The sequence below is a fragment of the Myotis myotis genome, unplaced genomic scaffold (genome assembly GCF_014108235.1).
Source record: "Myotis myotis isolate mMyoMyo1 unplaced genomic scaffold, mMyoMyo1.p scaffold_m19_p_7, whole genome shotgun sequence".
In the NCBI taxonomy this organism is placed as follows: Eukaryota; Metazoa; Chordata; class Mammalia; order Chiroptera; family Vespertilionidae; genus Myotis; species Myotis myotis.
In genome coordinates this window covers 40,164,104-40,186,917 of record NW_023416379.1, presented here as the reverse complement: position 1 = coordinate 40,186,917, position 22,814 = coordinate 40,164,104, and positions in this window count along the sequence as shown.

Here is a 22,814-nt window from a genome sequence, read left to right as displayed (position 1 = left end):
CAAAGTTGGGTCACTGCATTTACGCATTTGAGATCCTGAAGATGTGGCCCTCACTAAATGGAAGTGAAGCAGTCTTTCCTCTTAAGTTTGGTTTTGCTTAAAAAGCTTTTTAAATCTTGAGGATATATGTTGTATTGATTTTCGGGGGGGGGGGGGGGGGGGGGGGGGAGCGAGAGAGAGAGAGAGAGAGAGAGAGAAAGAGAGATCGATTGGTTGCCTCCCATGTGTGCCCCAACCTGGGATCGAACTTGCAACCTTTTGGTGTACAGAACGATGCTCCAAGCTGCTTAGAATTTATCAGTCTGTGCAGCCCCTAAAGGCATCGGACTTTTCATTCTAGCCTCTGCCTCGTGGTGAAGCCTGGCCGCACCCCCACATCACTTTAGAGGCAGCCCTGGGCTTTGATGTGTAATTTGAGGCAAGCTATCTTCTGCCTCTCCTTCCTTTTTTCATCAAAAACCACTGTATGGCCACAAAGCACAAGGGTGATGGCTGATCGGTAGCATCGCCATCTTAGAAAGGGGCGGGGGTGGGGGAACAGATTCAGTTGCTTAAACCTCACCAACTGAATCAGATCGTCCTTTGTTGTGATATTTCAAACTTGCTCTCAGAAACTGGGAGGTGCTCACTGCCGAGACCGTGACCTTGGCAGGTAGTACCAGAGCATCAGCTTGCAAGCAGAAGAAGACAGTGGCGTTTCAGTGCTCACGGAGGCATGCTGCTGGGTGCTTCGGGCTGAGCTTTTGATGAACAGAAAATGTACTTGGAACTTATTTTCCTTTTTGTGACATCCTGACACAGCATTTCTGGTTTCAAAGGAAGCTGTGTAAAAAGACCAACAGGAACCCGACAAAATGAGACCAACTTAAAATCAAGCTTATTGACTACATGGGATGTAGCTAGAGTTGTGTTTTAAAAAGAATAAACCAGAAAAAAACACGTCTCTGCTGCGTGGTGCCCACTTCTATCTAAACAGTTCTGAAGTCCAGATGCCGGCTGTCACCCGAGCATCTCTGGAGAGAGCGTGGGAAGTTAAAAGTTAGTGTTTTTGATTAATTAATAATCATCCTCAGCTGTGTTGGCAAATGATAAAAACAAATTGTCTGCCTTTAAAGTAAGGGTGGAAGATGTGTGCTTCCCCGGAGCCGGGGGAAGGAGGAAGGGCCCTGTTGGCCTAGTCTGCCCTTGACTGGTTGGCTGGTGGCTGAACAAAAACGACGTTGTCTGTCTCTTACCCTATTTAATCCCAACCACCGTAGCTTGGGCAGTCAGGGAGGGAGGGGAAGGAGGCCAGTGTCTAAGGAATGGCCCAAAGGACTACTTTATGGCTGCCATGTTTTCTTCTAGAATAACCCAACGGAGCATTTGTAGGAATAACTGTTGCTCCGTGTTTGTCATTGTGAAAGTCATGTAAGGGTGAGTCAGCAGGTTCCAGCTGAGTGAGTGTGTGAGTGTGTGTGTGCTGGAATGAGGTGAAGTTTCATTAGTAGTTTACAGGAAAAACGCACAGACCCCTCTCCTTTCTAAATTTGCCACCTGTAAGCAAAACAATGACTCGATGTCATTCCTTCTGAAAGACTCCATGGCTGCAGCTGGAACCATCTGGTTCCCACCTCCGCCTGTAGTTCTTCATGCTTCTCTTACAGGACTTACCACTTATCTACTGGTGTTACAGTCCCTCTTACCTCCTTAAATGTCCTGCTGGACTTAGGGCTGAGGTCCTGTTTTGATTAGGACAGGCCCACTGGGATAATCACTCTTTCTTAAGGTCAGAAGGTAATCATGGGATAAAATTCACCTGTAGAAAAGGGGGAAAATTCCCCTTTCCCTCCTGTGGTTTTTTTTGGCTAATTGAATAACCAAATCAACAAGAGGCAGATTGACAAGAGAAAATCAAATTGAACCTCATGTGCATGGGAATTCACACACACCAAGAGTCAGGGACCCCCCCAACACAAGAGGTTCAAAGACATAAAGGAAAATGGGCAGAGATGACATTCTGAGCTAGGGATGAAGTAAGGTACCTTGGGATTTCAGAAAGTCATTGCAGAGAGAGCACATGTTTAGTAGTTTGCCCTGCCATATAGATAGGTCAAAAAAGGCTATCTCTGACAATCTCTTATTATGGGCAAGGCTTCTAATTCTAATTCCTCTACATAATTAATGGGCGGGGGAGCAAAAGTTTCTCTTGAGCCCACAGGGCCTCAGCTGCCGTTAGATCAAATTAATCCACAAACCTCTGAGGTACATCTTGGGATGGCTCATTCTGAACCCCATACATTGTATTCACAGGTTGGGCACACAACAGGAAAAATCTTGGGTCCGTTGCCTACCATATCACCTTAAGAATCAATCTGAGGCATTGCGAGAGAGCTGGGTCAAATCAACTCTGGGGGCAAATGGTGGCTGGAGAGACCACCATGTTTCTTCAATGAGTATAAGAAGAGACTTGTAGGGAAGGGAAAAATTAGGCATTCTTGAAAAGTTGGGAGGGACCTAGAATTCAGAGACCTGTAAGATCCTGAATGGGATAGGAAGGGGAGGGGTCTCCAGACAGAATGGAGATGAGGTAGGTGGTGCAGGGAGTGCATGAAGAAGCTGCTGAACCTGAAGGAACCAGGGAGACCAGTGTGGACAGCAGAGGCAGGAAGGAAGGAAACATGCCTGGAGCCTCAAGCCAGGGCATGTTTCTGATCCACACTGTGTGGGGAAGTCGCTGGCATGGCCAAGGCTAAGGGCATAGGAGACAATCTTGTTGGATGTGTCGAAGCGAGTGGGACGAGTTTACAAGAGACCATTTGGACCTGGACAACCCATGAGATGGCCAGGGGGCACTGTGAAGGGGGACTGAGGAAGGCAGGGCCTTTGCAGTTGAGCAGATGGGCACAGAACAGCCAGTGTTAGGGTGAGATTCAGCAAGTGCATCACAAAAAATACTTTCGCTATGGCTAAAGCAAGAAACATCTTCCCTGAGATCACAGAGTCCAGGGCAGAGATGCATGCTGGCCCAGGAGGCACAAAGTATGTGTCTTAGACCCAGTTTACTGCTGACTTGCTCTGTGACAGTGGGCACCTTCCTCTGCTTTTATTTTATTTTATTTTAAAAATATATATTTTATTGATTTTTTTACAGAGAGGAAGGAGAGGGATAGAGAGTTAGAAACATCGATGAGAGAGAAACATCAATCAGCTGCCTCCTACACACCTCCCACTGGGGATGTGCCCACAACCAAGGTATATGCCCTTGACCGGAATCGAACCCAGGACTCTTCAGTCCGCAGGCCGATGCTCTATCCACTGAGCCAAATCAGTTAGGGCCCTTCCTCTACTTTTAAACGCTTTTGTTTCCTGATCTATAAAATGGAGACTAACAACAATACTGCTGGCTGCTTGGCTTAATTAGTGCGTAGACAACACTTCGCTGTCACTGGGTGCTAGACCATGCCTTTCCTACATCAGGGCTCTGCACTGTGGCCTGCCAGTGACTGGAGTTGATGGTTCAGTGCTGAGGGGAGCATAGCACAGGTGCAGCCAGGCTTGCTCAGAGGCCTCCTCCCTGGGCCTGGGCCTTGGCCTGGGCCCAAGGAGACTCACATCCAAATAGGGTGTAAATCACATAGCAATGCTTGTTCAGGAGACTACCTTTAAGCTTTATGATAATCTGTTAGATTCATTTCTAAAGGAATTCTCATGGGGTTTCCAGGGTGAAGAAGGCTCCCTAAGTCACATTTAAATCACCATTTACTTTCAGACCCGGTCATTCATTTTATCAGATGAAGCCCATATGTCATTGCTTAAAACTGTGTCCAATTGTGAGGCTAATATAAAGCCTTTGAAACAAGAGCCAAGCATTAACTTCCATCCTATATACCCCATAGACAACTCTGGATGGCAGTAGAGGCACTAAGCAGGAAGAAGTCCATTCCTACACTGGGCTCAGATCAAATCTTCAAATTCTCAAGATAGTATCAGGAGGTCATTGATGTGTCCTAGAATTTTCCAGCTCCCAATAAAATGCTTAGGGAGATCTGGGCTGCCTTTTCAAGGACTTTGAGGAATGGGCAAAGATCTGAACTGAGAAACCCAAAGTGAAAGGGTCCTATGGCAGCTGCCACTTCCCAGCAGAACTTGGGTAAACCCTGTAGAGAAGTGATGTGGCCAGGATGCCTGACAATGCACCAAACCTCACAGAGCACTCCAAAGTAGCCCAGGGGGTTTTGCTCCAACCTGATGGGTACACGGTATCAGGGGTTCCTTCAAGTCCTGAGCAGAAACATACTCTGTGACAGAACCCATCTTGTGACTGAAGGAGCACCACTGACAAGCATCCCCTGAGGACTGGTTTTCTCCATGTGGGTCCCAGAGCACAACTGGGCCAGGTGGTTGGGCAGTGAGGTCCCAATACTAGGGGCTCTCTGTGAGCCCACCTGTGCCTCCACCCCACTCCCAGGACAGACCCCGTCCTTGTAGGGCTATCCTGGGGAGCACTTATTGGCCTGGGATAGACCCCTGAGCCCTGTGACCGCTGCTTGGATCTTCTGGAGTTTACATGTAGATAGGTCTTCTTGCAGGGTCTCAAGGAATGTCTGGTGACAGCCGGAGCACAGGTTAGAAGTGGTCCTCCTCTGGCCTCTCTGCCCAACCTGGAAGTTCCTTTCAGCATGTTTCTAGAATTGAGCAGTGTCTGGCTGCATCTTCAATTCTGATGGCTTTGCCAATATGGTTATTCTTGATCCCTGTTTTTATTTCCGAACTCACTGCATTTAACACCTAACTCCATCATGCTGTGCTCTGTGAGTAGCAGGAATTAGCCTTCTAAAGAAAGACATTTCTGCACTTTGCTTAACTCAAGGGTTGGTTTATAAGAAAGAATATTCCCAGTAACTCCACCACTAAGGGACCGAGTGACTTTGGGCAAGTATCGCTTTGGACCTCGACTTCCTCATCTACAGAATGAGATTACTGAACTAGACTTGCTCTAAGGTGCACTTGGTCCCTAACATCCCATTACCTATGATCTAACCATCTGGGGCTTCCCTGGAGAGCTGTAGTTACTCATTCAGCCTCTATCATGTGACAACTGCTGTGCTAGCCTCGGGAGACATTGTGAACAAGGTGCGGCCATTGTCCTCAGAGTTTAGAGTCCAATAAAAATTCACTAAACATTGAGACAATTGTGGTTTCAACTCCTTAGTTTCCTCACTCTCAAGTGTCTCCTCGTTGTCTGACGTCCAGTGTCTTGAAAATGGCTGTTTCATATATTTCATCTTTTCCTTTGGTGGGGCTTGTTGCAGACCAGAGGGTAAATTTGGTCTCTATTATTCTATATTGGTCAGAAACAAGAAGTCCCACCAAACTTTTTTGATCATATAACCCAATAGAAAAGATTAGAACCTGCATCCCCATATTTATATTTATCTGTAAATTATATGCACACATGCTTATGAGTATATATGGTAAATATCAGTCATGTTTATTGCTGTTACCTCTAGTAATAGTAAAGCTCAATATCTTTCTTCATTTGTAGATTAAAACAGATAAGAATAGAAGTTAAAATATTTTCTTCTTGCACTTCATTGGATCATCAGTGTACTCCACAGGTCCAGAGCAGAAGGCCTCAGAAGTCCAGCTCTGTGAGCTTTCAAAATAAATTGGAAAAGCTATCCAAGACACTGGCTATGGGTAACATTATACATTCAGTTCTAAAGTAAGACAGTCAGAAATAGGAGACTGACACACTGGCTGATACAAACAAAAGCTAAGGTTCTATAGAAATGGTTCTTCAAAAATAGAGTTCGAAAACATTCCATCCCTTGATCTCATTTGGCAAAATTCCTTTATCTTTTCTCTTTACTTTGGTTAGACCTTATTTAAGTATCGAAAAGCCCCGTAAGTATTAAAGGCATTATTAGCACTATATTAGGTCACGGATGTAAAAGATCTTTGAATACAAATGCCCATCTTAGGTTTAGCTATATTTACATCCTGCCTGTGCTGTGGCTGAGATGCACCCGTAGGTGTGCATTTCAGGCTTTAACCATGTGCACCTGAAAAGAAGAAATTGGGGCCAGGATTGGGCCTGCATTTCCTTTCTGAGACTAGAGATGATGCTAAGAAACCTGACCCACTCCTTTTCTCAACCAGCTTGTTCCACCCGGCCCTTGAGCTGGGCTCACAGAGCAGCAGCAGAAAGACAGCAAGGGGAGGTCAGGCTGGAGAAATGCGCCTGCAGAGGCCCAGGCGGAGGTGCAGCTCAGGGTGCTAATCACTTTCACTCTGCTGCTCCCTCCGCTGCCATGGCCCCCCATACTGCTGTCCCGGGTCAGGAAATAGAACTGTTAGCAGAGAGGGTAAGAAAGAAACCTGTTCTTTCTTAGACAGGAGCTGTTTCCTCCCTGGTCCTCAGCTTCAAAGTGCAGCTGCCTCACAGGGAGAGAGTTTGACCAAATCCGGTTTGCATGTTTGTGAGAGGACCACTGAAGCTGAGTCCTAGCAGGCCCCATTCCCAGCAGCCTTGGCGTCCCCTTGCTTTCCCTCCCTGGGCAGTTCAGGTTGTTCCAGCCATCCTGGCTGACCCCTGAGAAGGGAGCTGTCCTCCCCTTGGGCAATTCTGGAAACCTTTGCACAAGAACAAACTGTCCAAGCTTACATGTGTGAGATTGAGGGAAGAAAAAGGGAAGAGCATTTTCTGCTTATGACTGGGACCCTGTTATTCTTCGGCTTGGGTGTTCAGCTGAGTTTTGTGGATTGGGAGGCCAAGTCATGTCAGCACCAGAAACCTCTCTGGTCTCAGTCATATGTGCTACCCCACCTTTTCCCCGCAGCCCCTGCCGTTCCTTTAAGAGAACCCTCCCTGTTTCATGCTTTCAGAGTAAAGCTGTTCTGAGTGGTCTTGGGTCACAACCAGCGCTCACTGCCCAGCAGAAGCTGAGAAGAGGTCTGGGGCACTTCTGTGTGTCCCTCATCTTCTGCCCTGGCCTTGCCCCTGAGGCAGGCAGGAGGCAAGACTCACTGCGAGAGCAGGGCTCTGGCGTCGGGTGGCGGTGAAGCCTCCATCCTGCCTGATGGTTCAGGACAGGAATGCTGGTCACCTGAAGCCAGGGGCGGCTGGGTGATGTGGGAGACAGCGAGTGCCATGTTCCCACACTGTAAGCCATGATGACACTGTTAAAAATGGCTGGTGGGCGGAGGAAAGTGAAAGAAAAAGAATAGAGGGAACAGAAACCAAAGTGAGACATAGAGTAAGATTAAGCAACAGCAACGGCCTACCCTGAACAGAGGCCGGGGCTGGGGACAGGATAGGCCTGGCAGAGAATCAGGGAAAGGAGGTGAATGAGCCTGTGGGAGGGAGAGAAATTAGACTAGGAAAACACCATGAGACACAGAGAGAAGACATGACGATTTGTTTGAGGAAATGGCAGGTATTCTACCAACACATACACCAACAGTGTCGGAGGCCAAATCCAAGGACTCCCCTGGGGGCATCACCTTCAAAGCCCCAAATACAGGACAGAATAACCCCTGACAATGAAATCTATGTCTCTGCTTGTTCAAGGCCTAACTACATTCAGGCAGCAAGGGTCTCTGAGACACTCAGGAGAAAAGAAAGGAGATGTAAGCAGAGGGAAAAGATCAGAGACATGCATACATGTCGTCACAGTCCTTCCATGAGTTGATCCTCAAGCGGACCTGCTCATGGTCTTGTGGGTGACTCAGAGAAAAGATGCCATGGCTTCCAGCCTCAGAAAATTCACACTCTAGGAGAAGGGACAAGATGTACATACACAAAGCAATAAACAACAGTGATATTATTGGGATTGCTCAGGTGAACACAGTAAGAGAATGCTGATTGAAAGAATGAATGAATAAAATAATCAAAGAAATGAAATACAGAAAAGCTTTCTGGATAATGTCCCCTTGTGGAAAAAAAACCAAAAACAATGCAGGACTTTGTTTGAACTGGATATAAAATTTTACACTGAGCCAACAAATTTACCTGGGCTTCACTATAACATAGCACAGGAGGCCCAACTGCCATGTTCAATCTTCCAGTGAGTGGATCTACCTAAACCTGATATTCAACTCAATATCTTTTTTTTTTCTTTTGTTTTAATTGATGCCCCACAAGTCATGGTCAGCATCAAAAGGCAACAAGTAAAGATTGGCGAGGTGGCCCTAAAGGAGGCCAGCTTGCTAGCATGGAAGCAAAACAGATGTTGGAAGACAACCTGAGATCAAAGATCAGATGAATAACTGAGGTTGGAGGGAGGCCAGGTAGGAAAAGAGGTTGGTTGTATACATGTGAGTCAAAGGGCCAAGGGGATCCAACTTGCAATTGAGGAAAATGGATAGTGAAGGTGATAATAATTACAACAACTAACATTTATTGAGTGCAAACCGTGTGCCAGGTGCTGTTCTGAGCACTTTACATAGTACATTAGTTTGCATGATCCTTACTACAACTCTATTTAGTATTTATTATTACTGTTAGTATTTTATATATGAGGAAACTTAGACACAGAGATCAAGCAATTACACAGCAAAGGCTAGCCCAGGACTCTAACAAAAACCTACAACACCCTCTCTGAAATCATGGAAAAATTCAACGTCTCTGTTTCTTCATCTATAAACATTTGTTATTTAATCTGTAACCTATTCATAGAGACATTATAAATGATAAAGCATTTGTGAAGTGGCTGGCTGTGTTGTCATTATGAGAGTATTAGCATTATTAAGGCAATGCTTTTCTCCAGAAATACTAAATACTGCTCACTTTCTCATGCAATACCACAGGCCTTAAGAAATTTACAGAGGCATAGCAAGTCCAGAACCCTCTGTATTCACAAGCGGGACGCCCCGGGAATCCCTTGACTATTCTCACAAGGTTGGGAGAATGGCGTTCTTCTTTCTTACAAAAAGGCTCCCCGCTGAGAAGAACAGCCAGGCTCTTGTGCTCCCCGAAGCCTCTCTCACAAGGACCATACCAGAGAACCAGCCATCTCAGAAATCAGGTTTTGAGTCTGAGAAGTAGCAGATAGAGAAATAGATAGCAAATACATCTGTTTTCACAAGAGCCTGTTGTTCTCTGTACTAACTGCTATAAAAACGACACGAAACTAGCCACACATTAGTTTTGGTTCTCGTGACTAAATCAAGGAATGGCATGATGGTGCTGTGTCATTAGAAATGAAACCAGTTCTTATACAAGAGAACAGGGTCGACATTTTAATAACCTGAACGATTTCATAGAAAAATCAAAGCTGAAACTTCAACACCCCAGCTCTGAACACCTGCTGCTTGAGTTTGGTTCTGAGCCAGTGAAACCTCCTTCTTGTGATGAAGACATGCAATGGACCCTGACTTGCCGACACTTGTGGTGGCCAGGGAAGTCCTCCTGCATCTGCTGCCCTGCCAGTGGAAGCTCATTCCATACTGGCTTTGGCAGGACTGACTGACCTCAAGAAAACACAAAAAGTACCCCATATTTTATTTCCATTTTTCCAACTATATAACCTTATGTATTTTGGTATATACAAGTGATTTATGTAGATATATGAATTTGACCTTCCCTGAGATATTGTCATCCACATATTTTCAGACAAAGAAAGTGACACTTCTTGCCCTAACTGGTTTGGCTCAGTGGCTAGAGCGTCAGCCTTCGGACTGAAAGGTCCCAGGTTCGATTCCGGCCAAGGGCATGTACCTTGGTTGTGGGCACATCCCCAGTAGGAGGTGTGCAAGAGGCAGCTGATTGATGTTTCTCTCTCATTGATGTTTCTAACTCTCTATTCCTCTCTCTTCCTCTCTGTAAAAAATCAATAAGAAAGAAAATTTTAAAAAAAGAAAGAAAGTGATACTTCAAAGGTTAACTGACTTATCTAGAAGCAGGCAGGGTGGGTTCTTTATCTATACCTGCATTGTTCCACTTTGGGCTGCATTACAATAATGATGTTGATGTAGGAAACATCACAGGTTGCTTCCCCAACATCCATTTTCCTTTTCTCCTGTCATAACACCACATTTTGCTTTGAGGGAAGCACCCCCTCCGGCTTCTGCCCCTTCCTCTAAGTGGTGGATATGTATCCAGCTTCTGGGGGCGCCCTGCTATGCTTAAGTTAGTCAGAGCATCCATCACGTTGGCCATGGTGATTGGCTCATGAGTGGGCCAGATTCAGGACAATGAGGTTTGAGGAAATGTTTGCGAAGGTTTCTGGGAAAAAGCTCCCTCAGTCCTCTGTTGGGTCTCCAGAGGGGACAATCCTCTTTTCCTAGAGGGTGTATCAGAGACTACAAAGTCCAACATTCCCTTAGCCTTTGTGTTACCAAGAAGAGTGCGGCCCGAGGATGAAGCCAGCACACAGAAGAGGCAGTGCTATGAACAAAACGGACACGAAGCTGGCATTCTGAGGAGGATATGCATTCTAGGCTGAGCTCTGGAGTTTTCACGCTATGAGCCAATGCATTCCCTTTGTTCATTTAAGCCAGGTTGCGTTTGCTATCCTGTCACATGAGAATTCTTAGCCAGTATATTTTTAATACAGCGCAAAACAGGTGGGAGAAGATTCTTTGAACAGTTAGTTATGTAAATCATTAGCTCCCTATCAGAATGTGGAATCCCATAGACTTGGGGCACCCCTCTGAGGGCTTTATTTGCTAGTGGTTGACTCTCATGCAGGTTCAAAGATTTGGCATCAAAGATTATAAAGTCCCATGGGCCCGAAAATCTGTGATAGCTGTTTTTTGCAGCTCTACTCAATCTCAGTTTCTCTTAAAAAATCCTGTCATTTCCACTTCTGGCCAATATGACTAAGCATAGAGGTAGAAACACAGGCCAAATAGTTTTTTAAAAAAGAACCCTATATCTACCCTATGTAGGGAGAGAAAGCATAAGCCAGTCTTGGTGGGGTTAGATGTGTGAAGGAGTGCTCTCCCTCTCTCTCTCCCTTTCCCCCACACCTTATCTATCAGCAAGACTTGCCATTTTCCATACATGTTGTGACTGACTCATCCATTACCCATTTCTCTCCATTGTTACTACAATTGTGTATTTTATTCATTCAACAAATATACACTGTGGCCCAGGCATTGCTCTAGTCTAGGGGCTGGGAGAACAAGAATGACAATGAAATGTGCACCACACATTCTAGGGACTCTTGTAAGAGCCACTTGTAAGAGCCTTCTCACAGACGGCCCCTGCTTCCTCTTTTGCCTTTTCCTTCCAATCTCCACATGGTACCCTAAGGGATCTTTTTTTATATATAGTGAAAAAAAATTTATGTTTAGAATTAGCTAACTGGACTCAGTTTAGGTTATCCCAATTTTGATGGCAACATCCAAAGCATCATAGTCAGGAGCCAGTCGAACACATGCCTTCTCTCATCAGGCCTGATCAGGGTGTTGACCTTGGCCATGCCAATGTCATAGAGCTTGTGGTGCTTGTTGGCCTTGATATCCATAGTGAACACCAGTGTACTGTTGTCTTCTGTCTTCATGGCTGACTCGGTGGTTAGGGAGAACCTATTGATAGCATAGTGGTCAAGCTTGTTTCTCCTGGAGGTGCTCCTTTGAGGATATGCAGGCTGCCTTCAGAGCCTCAGTGTCTTGGGTGACATCAGAAGGTGGGTTACATGTGGATCTTTTTTGTGTGGCTATGGACGCCTTGCAACACTGCTTTCTTTGCCCTTGAGCCTTTGCTTTGGCTTTGGGAGGGATAGGGGTTTCCTTTTTCGCTTTTGTCACCATCTTTGTGAAAAGACCTAAAGGATCTTTTAAAAATATTGAGGCTTCCCTGTTTAAAACCCTCCAAAGGCTTCCCATCACCCCTTAATTAAAATATGAGGCCTCCTCGGCCCTGCTGGGTGGCTGCTGCCTCACATCTCTGGCCTCTTCTCCTTCTCAGGTTTGTTCCTCAGTCACACTGGCTTCCCTTCAGACCTTCAAATATATTAAGGTCTTTTTTTCTCTTCAGAGCTTTCAACTGCTCTTATTTCCTCCAAAAACAGTGGCTTTCAAACTTTTTAAAAAAATGATAATCCCCAGTAAGAAATGCATTTTATATCATGAATCAGAAAACACATCAGCCTATACATACAGGTAACATTGATTTTATATAAAAATATTTCTGGTAATTTCTAGGCCTTTAAAAAAAAAAAAAAAAAAAAAGCTAGTTGAGGCCTAACTCACCTGCAGTTTAAAAACACTTCTCTCTCTGCTCTTTAAATAGCTGAATCTTTCTTCAACTTTCAATCTAAATGTTAGCCACTCACGGGGTTTCTCTGGCCACCTGATCTAAACCAGGCATCTGACTTAGGTGACTTTTCATCTGAGTCCCTTGTTGCTTCCCTTCATAGCACTTAGTAGAGTTATAACTACATATTCCTCCCATGAGACTTGCTCATTGTCTCGCACATCACACTGCTGGCTTTTGAAGGCAGGGACTTGGCCTGCTTTGTTCCCCACTGTATGTCCAGCATCTGGTTCAGTGATTCGCATCAGAGTAGGATATACATAAATATTCACTGACTGGCTGCCTAAGTGATGTTCAGGTTTGGATTTTAAAGGAAACCTCTCCAAAAAGGAACTAGGGGCCCTAGCTGGTTTGTCTCAGTGGATAGATCATCGGCCTGTGAACTGAAGGGTCCTGGGTTCAATTCCAGTCAAGGACACATGCGTGAGTTGCGGGCCCAATCCCCAGTAGGGGGCGTGCAGGAAGCAGCCGATCAATGATTTTCTCTCATCATTGATGCTTCTCTCTCTCTCTCTTCCTCTCCCTTCCTCTCTGAAATAAAAATAAAATGTTCTCCCATGTTTAAAACCAATTGGAAAAAGTTAATGAAAGTTTTACAGTCAGAAATATGACACTATTCTACAGCCTATATTATTCAATCTGTTCTCACACCATTGTCTACACTCATAAACCCACCCAAAAGAGACATAACATCTATCCAGCGCAGGAACCTCAGACAGAGAAAACAAAGGGACAAAGAAACAAATATCCATAAAAAAAAAAAAAAAAAAAAAAGGAACCAGGACCAGGGCTGCTTGGAGAGAGGAGTGATTCTAGGGCTGGGGCAGGAAATATACTAGTGCAGAGAGTAAGGAAGTGCTCGAAAACCAAGGATGGGGCATGTCAAAGGGACACAGGAGCCACCTGAAAGTTTCCAATGTCCAATGCTGGAACAATCTGAGCAACAAAATAAATAACCTGCTATCCGATTATAATCCAAAGCATTAAATAAATATCCATGGGAATCTATACTGACACAAATACATGGTCGTTTAAAAATTACATGGCAGTGTGGACGAAAAATGGGCCACATGCTGAACTGGACAAGTTCAGGGTGGGGGGGGGGGGCCTGCAAGGCAGCTTTACAAACTCAGAGACTAAAGGTAACCACAGGATGGTCTGAAATTAAAACTTCCTGGCTGAAACTCAGTCCTGGCAGGTAGTTGTGTCCTAGACCGGTATCTTTCTTGACGGAGGTCAATCTTTACCTTAACTGAGCCTGTCTATTATCTGTTTGCATCCATGATAACATACCTATGGAATGTCAGAGTAATTTCCTTTTTCCAGACCCTTCAGGGCACAATCTCCTGAAGCAGATTTTTCTGTCAGAATCTCTTGAGCAGAAAAGGGGCAGGATTAGAAGTTCTCTCTGAGTTTTGTTTCTTAATAAACAGTTTAAAATCACTATCCCAAAAAGGCAGATTTAGGTTGGCAAAATTTTGGTTCCCTTCACAAGTGATTATATTGAGCATTTAGGACCAGTAAGGAGGAATGTCAGTAGATGCCTACAAGGAAAGTCAGTATCCTGTAAAGTTTAGAGTCTAAACTCTCTCCTCACACTTCTGGAGATCATATCGAGACTATGTGGAAAGCTCAAGTCCTTTTGAGTATTTCTCCCACCAGCAGTTTTGGAGTTCAGGTGGTTCTGGGTTCCAGTGGCGTTCCAGAAGTGTTAATGGTAGAAATGGAGTTCTTGGGTGCCTCAAAGCAAAGGAATTTCTTGAGGCCCCTATGGGAGGCTGGGATTTCTTAGAAAGCTTTATTGATGATGTAAAATTAAGGGGGTTCCCCTCCAAGGTCCCATCCCTGTCTGTCTCGCCATGGAAGAAGTCCAACCTGTCTTCGGCAGGGCCACTGCCGGAGTTTCTGTTCTATATTAAGGTACAGTCCAGCCCAGCATCTGGCTGGCTTATAGTTTGTGTTCCCAGCCGCAGTCCATTGCATGTGGGATCTGCACAGTCATGGGCTATGTGGCTGTTTAAAGCCACATGGCTAAGGAGAGAGGACAGGTGAGCACATGGGTGAGTGTGGGTTATGGAGCAAGCAAACCTGAGGGAACTCTTTGTCTGGGACTGTAACCAGGAGCCTCTTCAAACTAACCAATGAACTTTTCAAGATTTTGCTTGCTTCTGATGGGGTTCACCCCCTAGCCAATCCATTGCTCCCCAGGCTAGACTGACAGAACTGGACCTCCCCTGAACCACCCTGACTTCTTCTCCCCACAACAATCCAGTACCCGATGAGGGAGGGGTGTTAATCCCCTTGGAGGAGCAATGCTGTTATGAAGCTTCCCAAGGTGACCATGCTTACAATATCTGACTTCCCTTTGCTTTCTTTTCTTTATTAACTAGCTAATTACAACAACAGTAGGGCCTTGTCCATTTATGCAATCACTCATCTATTCATCACACATTTTTAAACATTTACTATGTTCCAGGCATAGTTCTAGTACCAGTGATATAATGAAAAGAAGGATAAGGTGCCTGCCTTCAGAGAGCTCACATTCCAGTAGGGAATAGCTGAGTCCACCTACCAAAGCCAATTAGGCCTTGTCTTACTTCCTCATTCTTACCACTTTCTCTCCTCAAAGGGGTAGGGTGAGGTGGGGAAAATTAAGCCCTACCTCCTGGAGGGCAGTATCTATATAAGTTATTTGAAGTTCTCCTATAAGATTTATCTCTTCTCCCCTGTTGACTTAAGAAATGTTCAAATCTGTACAGAATTTTAATGAGTTTATTTGAGCCAAACTGATGACAATTGCTGGGAAACAAAATCTCAAACAATTGAGAAAACTCTCTGAAAAATGGCAGCTTAATCACTTATTTTATACATCAGAATCAAAGGGGAAGATGCTAGGGCAGTGGTCAGCAAACCGCGGCTCGCGAGCCACATGTGGCTCTTTGGCCCCTTGAGTGTGGCTCTTCCACAAAATACCACGTGCGGGCACGCACGTACAGTGCGAAGTTGACTTAAAACTTTAAGTTTATTAAGTGAATTTTAGGGAACATTGTGGAGTGAAAGAAGATGTAGTGTTGAGGATTGAGAAAGGTATGTTGAGATGGTTTGGACATATAGAGAGGATGAACGAAAGGAGATAGACGAAACAAGTATACAAGACGAGTGTGGATGGGAGAGTTGGAAGGGGTCGACCTCAGCGAACGTACCTCAATCAGATTGAGGACATTTTTAGCAAAGGCCAGTTTAGGAGCACCCTAATTAAGTTAATAACAATGTACCTACCTATATAGTTTAAGTTTAAAAAATTTGGCTCTCAAAAGAAATTTCAATCGTTGTACTGTTGATATTTGGCTCTGTTGACTAATGAGTTTGCCGACCACTGTCCTAGGGGATTACATGAAATTCGTTAATGATAGATTAGGGAGGCAGGAGAAAGCAATGGGGGGGGGGGGAGGTCTCTGGGATTGGATAAAAAGTAAAAGGAATAGACACATACTTCTTTTACATAGGTGGGTACAGGATACTTATGTTAACAATTACCACAATAACAATAACAATGAGGGGCTCTGTGGTCTCCTGCTCTGGTGGGAGATTGTGCCCTGAAGGGTCTGGAAAAAGGAAATTACTCTGACATTCCAAAGGTATGTTATCATGGATGCAAAAAGATAATAGACAGACTCAGTTAAGGTAAAGATTGACCTTTGTAAAAAAGATACCGGCCTAGGACACAACTACCTGCCAGGAGGTCACAGTTGATTCCTAGTCAGGACACATGCCCAGGTTGCAGGCTCAATCCCCAGTGGGGGACAGCTGATCAATGACTCACACCATTGATGTTTCTATCTCTCTCTCCCTCTCTAAAATCAATAAAAACATATTTTAAAAATTTTAAAAATAGTAAAAAATAAAAATAGCCAAGCAGAGCCAGCCCCAAGTCAGTTCAAAGGACTTTCCTTTCTTCTGTGCTATCTCCCTGTGCTTGAGAATAAACTTAATTAAACCTGTCTGACAATTTCTCTGGGATTTCCTCTCAATTTCTATCTTGGGGAACCCAAGAACCCCAATACTGATAACGTTTTGTGGCACCTCAGACAGGACCCCTTGTGTTCTCATAGCAGAGAGACAAGGTAGGAAGAAGACAAGTCAGACTCATGGTGTCTGAGGAGCAGTGCCTGAACCTCTGATTCAGCATCATTATGACTGGTGAGTCTGCCTCCAACCCTCCTGCTCCTTCCTCCTTCCTGGACAGATTCTGTAGTCTATCACATTCTGTTTGTCTCTGTCTTTCCCTTGTGTCCCTGAAAGTAGGCTCAAACCACTGCAGTTGCACTGGCCTGGAGTGACTGACTATTGGGCAGAAGAATTGCTTCCCTCTGTCCCACTCTGGGTATCTAGGGTTAAAGTCCCTGAAATTGGATTTGAGTCCCATTGCAGATATTGTTTTGTGTTTTATTTCTGTTCTGTGTTCAGTAAGTCCCTTAGAGAAACTTTGCCGCAGTTTTGTGGAAACCAGTGGAGCAGTTAAAAGCCTATATGGCCCTGGTCGGTTTGGCTCAGTGGATAGAGCCTCTGCCTGCAGACTGAATGGTTCCAGGTTCAAATCCAGCCAAGGGCACATGCCCAGGTTGCAGGCTCGATCCCTAGTAGGGGGTGTGCAGGAGGCAGCCTATCAATGATTCTCTCTCATCATTGATGTTTCTATCTCTCTCCCTCTCCCTTCCTCTCTGAAATCAATAAAAATATTATCCTATCTAATAAAAGACAAAAAGGGTAACTAACCATACCTCCGCTATGCTTCCCATTGGCTAATCAGCGAGATATGCAAATTAACTGCCAACAAAGATGGCGGCCGGCAGCCACGCAGCTGAAGCGAGCAGGAGGTTTGCTTGCTCCAGTGATGGAGGAAGCCAAGGTTCCCCACCTGCCAAGGCCCGGCTCTGAGCTCCAGAAGCAACAATGTTTCAATTATAGAAGCTAAACAAATCCCAGATACCTGCTTTCAGCCCACCACAGCCTCAGAGCTTAGAGCGCCAGTGATGGCAACAGAGTTTCAATTATAGAAGGTAAATAAATCCCAGAATAAAAAAAAGAAAAAGAAAAAAAGGAGAGGCTGGGAGCTTCAGTCACAGGCCAGCCTGAAAACGGCCCTCAGCTCCTCACCCAGACTGGCCAGGCACCCCAGTGGGGACCTCCACCCTGAAGGGGGTGTGGTCAGCCTGAAAACAGCCATCAGCCCCTCATCCAGGCTGGCCAGGCACCCAAGCGGGACCCCCACCCTGATCTGGAACACCCTTCAGGGCAAACCAGCCGGCCCCCACCCATGCACCAGGCCTCTATCCTATATAGTAAAAGGGTAATATGCAAACTGACCCTAATAGCAGAAAGACTGGGAATGACTGGTCACTATGACACACACTGACCACCAGGGGGCAGACCCTCAATGCAGGAGCTTCCCTCTGGTGGTCAGTGCGCTCCCACATGGAGGAGCTCTGCTCAGCCACAAGCCAGGCTGATGGCTGCCAGTACAGCGGTGGTGGTGGGAGCCTCTCGTGCCTTCTCAGCAGTGCTAAGGATGTCCGACTGCAGCTTAGGTCTGCTCCCCACTGGCAAGTGGACATCCCCCGAGGGCTCCCGGGCTGCCAGAGGGATGTCTGATTGCCATCTTAGGCCCAATCCCCCGGGGAGCAGGCCTAAGCCAGCAGGTGGTCATCCCCCAAGGGGTCCCAGACTGCGAGAGGGCACAGGCCAGGCTGAGGGACCCCCCCCCCCCACTGCACAAATTTTTGTGCACCGGGCCTCTAATATATATATATGCCTATAGGGCACTGGCAGCTTGAAGACTCCCCTGAAAGGATAAGTGGGTCATGGAACAGGATAGATTGGCATTAGCCAACTCCCTTCCTGCCTACCTGAAGCAAATATCCATGCAGCAAGAACTCTAAAACCCATCACTCACCATCTATGGCAAACCCATTTTAGGTTTACAACCTTCTGCAAGACCTCTGCCCTACTGTTTGACAAGTCATTGTTCGTCTTCCTCACACCTGTCCTTCCTACTTTGGTGCCAGTCTGGCTACTTATTGGGTATCTCTCTTCAATTCTTCCCAGTATTTCTGTCTTCTTTCCTTGAGTTGGGGCCCTGAAGTTTGTGACCTTTTCTGTCAACTCTCTCCTAAGACTTATGTCCCTGTGAATTCTCATTGCTATATCTGTGAGTCCAAGTTCACCTCAACCCAGACTCAAAACATGTGGCTTACCAAGGAAGATCTTTTTCCTCTCTTTGTCTGCCTCATTAGGCATCTGATTCACTGTCACTATACACAGATCAGGGGCAGATTAGAGGTTAGCCAAACCTAGACCTGATATGAGGTCAGAGAAACTGGGTATTTCCTACACAGGCTTTGGTTCCTTACTTGTCCTCACTCTGGCTCTCCCCTCTCACTCTTCTCCCTCTCCTGTCCAGCTCTTGCCAGCTGTCTTCTATATCAGTCCAGTTGGGACCAAGAGTGCTTCTATTTCCTTAATGACCACTCTACCCAGCTCTTGGCCCCCTGACGGTTGGCCACTATCATGGGAAAGACTCCCAGCATTGTCCCAAGAAATTCTCCCCTAGGACACATCCCCATTAATTGGAACCAATTTAAGTTGGATCATCTAAAAAGGAAAAAATTAGTTTTCTTTTGTAATGAGGCCCAGCTCCAGTATTCTCCTGGGGACTGAAAGAAATGGCCTAAGAATGGTTCTTTGACTTTTAATACTATTCTCCATCTGGACCTCTTTTGTAAACGCGCCAGTAAATAGTTGGAGATCCCCTATGTTCAGGCGTTTGTGAAACTATACCAGGGCCCAAAGCTCTGAGAATCTTGCTGTGTCTGTGTGGCCTCACTCTCAAACCTGACTTCATGCCCACCCTCCTTTGACCCTTTTTTTTTGGTCCCCTCCTAATTTGGCTCTTGGGGCCCTCCTCAACCCAGTTCAGCCCTTGTCACTCCATCCTGCTTGCTGAGAGTCCCCCAAACCTCCCTGCTCCTAACTCTTCTGCCCCCTCACCTCCCTCCCCTACTAGAACAGGGAGAGGTTTTTGCTATGGCAAATATTTCCTGCTGCATGTATGTAAATACCAGTGGACAGACTGAAGAAAGAACAAATAAGATTCTAAACCAGGCCAAACGCAATCTTAATAACCCCACTGCTCAAACTACACTGAGTGTCCAGATTATTATGACCACCTGGTGTTTGTAGGCAGATTAGCTATAATTTCGCGCTGAAGTTGCTAGAGGGCCAGACCATTGTAAATAGGGAAGCAGGTTGTTTACCATGACAGTACAAGTGATTTTTTTCTGAAGATATGGGTAAACAATGTGATTTAACAGCCTTTGAATGTGGGATATATTTGAACGTGAGTGGCCAGATTATTATGACCACCTGACGTTTGTAGGCAAATTAGTTGTACACTGTATCGTATGGGATATGAAAGCCGAAGGCCTGTTCAAACACCTTTTGCTGTCTGCAGTTACCAAGATAAAACATCTCCAATTTGCACAGGAACACAAGGATTGGACAGTCGAGCATTGGAAAAAAGTCATGTGGTCCGATGAATCACGTTTCCAGTTGCATCATGCAGATGGCAGAGTGAGAATTTCGCGGAAACAGCATGAAAGCATGCACCCCACATGCATGAGTACAACCCTTCAAGCTGGTGGGGGCAGTGTTATAGTTTGGGGCATGTTTTCCTGGCATGATTTGGGCCCTTTAATTCGTGTGGAACAATGTCTGAATAGCACAACATACCTAAGTATCGTTGCTGATCAAGTTCATCCTATCATGTTGATGGCGTATCCAATGGAGATGGCTTCTTCCAACAAGACAATGCGCCATGCCACAGTGCTCGTATTGTGCAGGAATGGTTTCAAGAACATGAGGGAGACTTTACCTTGCTTAGGTGGCCCCCACAATCACCAGATCTCAATCCAATTGAGCATTTGTGGGACGAAGTTAAAAGAGCCATCAGGCAGCTGGTTCCACAACCATCAGATCTCACAGAACTGGACAGTGCTATTCATCAGGCATGGTGTCAGATTTCTCGCATCACCTTTTAACATCTCGTGGAGTCAATGCCAAGAAGAATGCCACAGTATTGAAGGCAAAAAGGGGCCCAACGAAGTACTGATGGGGTGGTCATAATAATCTGGCCACTCATCATAATATAAATCCCACATTCAAAAGGCTGTTAAATCGCATTGTTTACCCATATCTTCAGAAAAAAAATCACTTCTACTGTCGTGGTAAACAACCTGCTTCCCTATTTATAATGGTCTGGCCCTCTAGCAACTTCAGTGTGAAATTATAGCTAATTTGCCTACAAATGTCAGGTGGTCATAATAATATGGAACTCCATTAAGGGAAACCTACTGAATATCACTTAGCTTCTTCCCCACATGTGAACCCTGGTCATTATCTTAAATTTTTAAATGACTTTTCGCCCTTGCCTCTTCAACTTTCTTGTGAAGTTTATTTCTTTCAGATTGTGGCAATTCCATATCAAGTTGATGGTCATGAAAGGCTTCCAGCCCATCCCAGAGAAGAAAGACCCATGTCCTTACCCCTTTCTAGATCAGACAGTGAGAGAATAGTATTCCTCCCAACTATAGGGACAGCACCTTTGTTCAGCAGGAAATAGTTACAGAAGAAGAGAACTCCAACCCTAATCCCTTAAGAATAAGGAGAACAAAATCTCTTAGGAGGAAAATGAGTCTGTGAATGGAAAGATACCAGGTGGCCAGAAAGCCATGTTAAGACAAGGTGGCTAGAAGGAACACTGGATAAGCTGATTGTAAGAATGTCACCGTCCCTCCACTCCTTGCTAAAAAAAAATTACAGAATTTTACCTCCTTTCTAACTGCTAACTTTTCTTACCCTGACATGGAACATTCCAAAAGCCCTTCTTTTCCCAAAGCCTGTCTTTTCTTGTAAGCACACTTTGTTCACAGCTTATAAAAGCAGACAAGCAGAGCCAGTCCCTGAGTCAATTCAGAGGATCTTTCTTACATCTATGCTGTCTCCATTGTGCTCAAGCATAAGCTTAATAAAATCTGTCTGGAAATTTCTCTGGGGATTTCTCTCAATTTCTATCTTGGGAAACCCAAGAACTTCAACGCCTATAACAAGTTAATACATAAAAACCATTTAGAGCAGTACCTGGGACATTGTAAACATTCAATAACTGTTCATTGCATAGCCATATAGTGCAGAGTCCCTGGAGGGAGAATGATCTTGGCATATTCAAGGGTCAATATGGGCAAGGACACTAGTTTAAACATAATACAACAGCAAAAGCAGAGAGTGATGGGATCAGAAGCAGGAACCAGATGGAGCCGAAATTAGACAGGATTTTAGATCTGCTTTGGATGGGATGGAAAGAAACTGGAACGTTTCGATCAAAGCACTGACATGGTGCCATTTATGCTTTAAGAAGAACACTATACTTGAAGACTGAAAGAGAACAACAATGGAAGCAGGGAGACCAGATGAGAGGCTACTGTCTGTAGTAGTTCAGGTGAGATCATGGTTGCTTAGACTTAGGTGGTAACAGTGTAAGTGGTAAGAAGTAAATATATTCAAGGAATATTTTAAGGTAGAATCATTAGGATTGCTAATGTGGAAAGGAGAGAGGAATTAAAGATAACTAGTTAGAGATAAACAGTTTCGGGGGCTAGGTAGAACTTATTAACATAGAAAAGAGTGGGAGAGGTATGGGTTTGAACAGAAAGTCAAGTTCTGCTTTGACCAAATACAATCTGAACTATCAGACGTCTAAGACAGATGTCGAGCAGGTAGTTGGGTATAATTCTGCAACTCAGTGGAGAAGTTAATATTGGAAGTAACATAGGAACCGTGTTAAAAGACATAGACTGAGCACACATATTGAGTACAGCTAGAAAAAAGGACCAAAGTCTGAGCCCTGAGACAGTTCCACACTTAGGAGTCAAGAAGAGCAAAACAATCAATGAAAACTGAGAAAGAGGCTGAGGTAGGAGGAAAACCAGGAGGGTGTGGTCTCTGGTGATGAAAGTGTTTCATGAAGGTGTGATCAACTGTCAAATGCTTCTGAGAGGTCAAGCAAGATACCATTTAGTTAGTTCCAAGTATTCACTCAGCTCTATTTTCTCATATTTTCAACTATTATGTTATATAGTTATTTTTTGTCCTCTCTCCTCTTACAGAAGTTCCCTAAGATTAGAGAACATGTGTTGTTCCTCTCAGAACATCTACTACCCTACTTGCTCAATAAATGTTTGAATAGATGAATCATGTAGAATGCTATAAAATCTAGAAGATGCCTAACACAGAATTAGTAATTAGAGACAGTTTGACCAAGATGTCTGAAGTGTTTTCCTTTAATACTGACGTGTGGGCTTTGTTCTGCCTAGAATGAAAGATATCCACCATACATCTCAAGCATTTCTATTGTTTTACTCTAATGTTTCATGCAAGGTGCAGTCCAAAAGTAATTTTTACCTGATTTCCATCTATACTAATATTAAAAGAGTAATATGCTAATTAGACTGGA